This window comes from Physeter macrocephalus, chromosome 1 (genome assembly GCF_002837175.3).
Source record: "Physeter macrocephalus isolate SW-GA chromosome 1, ASM283717v5, whole genome shotgun sequence".
Lineage (NCBI taxonomy): Eukaryota > Metazoa > Chordata > Mammalia > Artiodactyla > Physeteridae > Physeter > Physeter macrocephalus.
In genome coordinates this window covers 87,803,258-87,808,538 of record NC_041214.2, presented here as the reverse complement: position 1 = coordinate 87,808,538, position 5,281 = coordinate 87,803,258, and positions in this window count along the sequence as shown.

Below are 5,281 nucleotides of genomic sequence, written 5' to 3'. Positions count from 1 at the left end.
TTAGTTGGGAGAATTAAATGAAATGAAGAAAGCAGAACGTTAATCATGTAGTATTTTGGGAATCAGGTTAAAGTCGGTTTAAGAATACCCAGGACCCTTAATGGTAGGTTCTTAATTATGTCTTTTACCCAGAATAACTACGCTTGGTATGGAGAAGGGTGCCAGAAGAGATACTAGGATCTTGTGGTTAAAAGCTAACTGCAGTCTCTGCTTTGGGTGGGGCAGCATTAGAAAGAAATCAGTTCCTCCTAGTCACCCACAGGTCTCATGCGTATTGATTACACATTATTGGTGTATGAGGGACGACCTAAATCAGTTTTGCTTCATGCTCAGTATGTCTAGTGGGCCCTTTCTAGGGGAAAAGCTGGGAGGGGCTTCATGCACACCTTGGCCTGCTTTAGAAGGAATTCTTTGCACGTTTCTGAGGACTCCCTCTGCTTCTAAAGCATTTCATGTTAATTGAAAATGTTCAGCGAATAAACATAGGGACTTGAATCCTTTTAGTGGCTGAACATTACAGTTCTAAGTTAATATGATGAGATACCTTTCTCTATATTGGTGAGAGAAGACCATTCCGTGCTCTGAAGTTTAAGTAGACCCTAAGAGAAGTGTTTGGGGAGGGGAGAAGGGAGATGCAATCAGTGACTTGAGTGAGTAGCACCTGTTCTTACAGTTGCTTGGTCAGACAAATTAAGGATACTTGCCTTCCCTCATTGGAGTGTGATGATGCTCAGTGAAGCATGATAAAGTGCAGTCTTCAGTTCCTTTGACACAGAATTGTCAATTTGGAATTTTAAGTCGTGGATACGGAAGGGACCTTGAGGGTCATCTAATCCAGTGGTTCCAAAACCTGCAGGGACATCAGAATCAGTTGGGGAATTAAAACCCCAGATGCCCAGACACTACTTTAATAGATCTGAAATGGGACCCGGGTATTTGCGATTTTTAAAAAGCTTTTCATGTGATATTCACCATTTGAAAACGCAGATTTTAGTTTATAAACAGGCTCAGAGAGGTGAAGTGTCAATTAGTTTGTTGCCTATGCCTTTTAAATTTTTTTCTCTTTTTTTTCCTTTCCTTAACAAATAACCTTACTTGAATCAATAGTACTATTTTAGGTTTTGTAGCTCTGAGAGCACAGAAGGGGAAAAATGTCATTTGTCAGTAGCTCTGTGTAATTCTGTTTTCATAGTTCCCTATGCAGTTAGACTCCTTAATGCTCTTTGATGAAAGTATTAGATTTTACAGTAAAATTTTTTACTAAATGTTGCTTAGGTTTTTTTTGTTGTTGTTGGCAGAATTATATAAAGACCATATCACTTTATAAATCAGTTTCTTAGTAGACTTTTATGCCAAGCCTTCATAAACCATGGAAGAATTCCAGTTAAAGAATATGTTTGCTTTTGTTCTGGCTTGTCATAAACCGACTGTACTGTCCACAGGTTTCTCTCCACCACCATCCCCCACAATCCTGGTATGCATGACCTCTTACTTTGTATCACTAGCCAGCTTCCTATGGAACTCAATTTGAGAACTGTTAGAGAAGCCCTATAAAGTCTCTAATTGCCTTATAAACACCTGATTTAACCAGAGGCTCTTGGTATTGCCTTAAGCTTGTCCTTGAATTTTTAGTCCCTTTTTCTTTTTTTGGTTAATTGTACCGTGCCACTGATTTAAATAATTTGATAGATATCTAGAAAGGATCAACTGATAAGGAAGTAACAGTGCCTCATATGTATTTTTCTTGCCCATTATAGTGAAAATGTCGTGATTTGGGGGGGGTGGTTAATATTTTCAGCATTCTTAAGGTAATAGATCATCAGGCAGAGTTGAACATTCTCTTTTGGGGAGATATATTCATTAGCAAATTATTCTTTGAATAAGAATCACTGAAACGATGAAAAGGCTGTGTTAGTAATAGAGCCAGAAATGGACCGTACATCACAAATCCTTTAAAGGAAGATGCTGAATTATTTTCTTTTTAAAAATGACCCTGTTTATAGCATGTTAACTTCCAAAACCAGATGACACAGGGCATTCTGAATTCACTGATTAACAAAGCCATGTTAACAGAGAGGTAATCTATAAATTCAGAATCTAGAGAGACATATGGTATGTGTTTAAGATGAAAAACCAAGTCACTGAGTCTCTAATTTTTTTTTTTTTTTTTGGCCGAGCCGTGTGGCATGTGGGATCATAGTTCCCTGACGAGGGATTGAACCCGAGCCCCCTGCATTGGAAGCGTGGAGTCTTAACCACTGGACCACCAGAGAAGTTCCTCTAAATTTTTAAATTTTGTGTCTGAAATGCCTTAATTCTGAAACCTAAAAATTGTTGAATTTCAGATTCTGACAGAATACACTTTTCAAGGAGAGGTATTGAGAAAGGATAAATGGGAACCCAGGGTTCACAATTTTAATGTAAACTGATACTACGGATTTAACGTAGAAACAAAGGCAGAGGGGGGGTAGCGACAACTTGAAGACCCAGTGAGAAGTGGAGTTTAGAAGTCACTTGCTTGTCCTTGAGGCAGTCTTCTCTGTAAGGACTTGAGACCAAAGTTGGATATTTAACTTAATCTACTTTATGTGTGGTAGCTGAATGTACCTATCACCAGTAGGTACCATAAATGTACAAGTCTCCAATTCTCAATCTGGACCTTTTTATGGTTCATTCATGTCCTCTGATGCCAATGGGCAATATTTTTTATTTTTGTTTTGTTTTTAATCTTGTTTCCTACTACAAACCATTCATTCTGTCTCATTTTGGAGGGGGGAGCGGATAACGGATAACCTCTCCCCTGTTTATTCACTACACAGCAGCTATTCTCATTACTATCTACAGGAGAAAGAACTTTTTATTACCTACAGCAGAAAGAACTTTTTCATAGTGATGCTTGAGTTAATCTGTACAGTGGTTGCACTGCAAAATTTTACTCAAATAAATATTGGACCCCTCAAGGATTGTTCAGACTTCAGGCTGTCCTAGGGTCAGTGAGTATCTAATAAGAGTTGAAAGCTCACTTCTGTTTCCCTTGTGTGTGTGTTTTATCTTTTTTTAAAAAATCCATATTTGCTATGCTCTTTATTTTATTATTATTATGACTTTTTGACCACACCCCATGGCTTATGGGATCTTAGTTCCTGGAGCAGGGATTGAACCTTGGCCCTCAGCAGTGAAAGCGTGGAGTCCCAACCACTGGACCACCAAGGAATTCCCTATTTTATCTTTGAAGGAATGTTGGTATTTGGTGAACACATAACAGTATGGCTGAGAATACATGGGCAAAAATGTTAAGGGACCCCATGTGGAGGTTGCGTTTAATTTTAATTACGTGTACTCTGAGTTCATGCTTGGGATGTGTTGATTTTAGGGTACTCTGGCTGGACTCTTATTGGAGAACCTTCAACAGTATTATCTTTGTTTTTTTTCTTTGGCTAGGTAGATTTCCCAAAGAAGAATCTTCAGATCTCCTGCTTGGAGCTTATAAGCTGGGCTGTCAACAGTCTTGTAGCTAAACTGAGGGAAATGGTAGAGGTCTTAGCATTGAGTATGTAAACACTCATGTTCATTTAACTCAACTATTTTCAGTATGATACCCTCATTCTCAACTGAACCAGATGTTTTCCAGTCCAGGAATCCTTTGTTTTTCCTTTAGAGCTGCGTTATCCAATGTGGTAGCCACTAGCCACATGTAGCAACTTAAATTTAAATGATTAAAATTAAATAAAATTAAATATTTCGTTCCTCAGTTGCACTACACACATTTCAAGTGGTCAGTAACCACATGTTTCCAGAGACTTCCATATGGGAAAGGGCAGATATAGAACATTTCTATCATTGCAGAACTCCTTTTGGCCAGTGCTGTTCTAGTCTAGAAAATAACACTCCAGGCTTCTGCAAGGATCAGGGAGGGTCAGTTGGCTGGTTTTTGTGGCGAGTAGGAGGGTATCTAAATGATTTGATCTATCCTCTTGGTTTTTTTTTTGTTTTTTTTTTTTTTTTGTGGTACGTGGGCCTCTCACTGTTGTGGCCTCTCCCATTGCGGAGCACAGGGTCCGGACGCACAGGCGCAGTGGCCATGGCTCACGGGCCCAGCCACTCCGTGGCATGTGGGATCTTCCCAGACCAGGGCACGAACCCGTGTCCCCTGCATTGGCAGGCAGATTCTCAACCACTGCGCCACCAGGGAAACCCTATCCTCTTGTTTTTAGCACCATGTTCATACCCCACTCACAGAACCTCCTGCTGCCAGTTCCTGACCTGTTTTGAGTCACTGTTGTATAAATTGGATTGCTTTCCTTCTTGCAAGCTTGACATTTAACTTTTCTTATTAATTAATTAATTTATTTTTGGCTGCATTGGGTCTTTGTTGCTGCATGCGGGCTTTCTCTAGTTGCAGCGAGCAGAGGCTACTCTGTTGCGATGCGCAGGCTTCTTATTGCAATGGCTTCTCTTGTTGCAGAGCCCGGGCTCTAGGCGCACGGGCTTCAGTAGTTGTGGCACGCGAGCTCAGTAGTTGTGGCTCGCGGGCTTAGTTGCTCCGTGGCATGTGGGATCTCCCCGGACCAGGGCTTGAACCCGTGTCCCCTGCGTTGGAAGGTGGATTCTTACCCACTGGGACACCAGGGAAGCCCTGATTTTTATATTATTAATTAATTTATTTGAGAGGCACAAAATGGCAGGTACATGTATATTTTCTTATTTTTTCTTTTATGAAAGGTGGCTGTATATAATATAGTAAAGAATTAACCTTGCACAGAAAGAAAGCCTTTATCCTTGGCTTTTAGGAGGTAATCTCTAAACCCTTGGAATGTTATGTCTGATTGGAGTGTCTTTATTTGCCTGGGAGCCTTGGGTCACTGATAATCTAACAATATGATTTAGGATGGGGATTGGCCACACCAGAAAAACCAACAGTGTGATTTAGGGTAATGGCTTTGATATCAGTGGATCTCCAGAGGGGTTGAAGACTGAGCTTAGTCATGTGGACATTCAGTTATGCCTATGAACCCCCATGAAAACTCTGGACATCAAGGCTTAGGTGAGCTTCACTGGCTGGCAATTCTTGTCACACTTTGTCACACATTGGTGCTGGGAAAGTAATGCTGTCTCTACTCCATGGGGAGAGGACAACTGGAAGCGCCTCATTTGTTACTTCCCCTGGACTCTGCACTATGTAGTTCTTCACTTGGATGATTTTAATCCACATTCTTCAGCTGTAATAAGCCATAACTATTAACAGTTTTCAGTGAGTTCTGTGAGTCCTTCTGACAAAGTA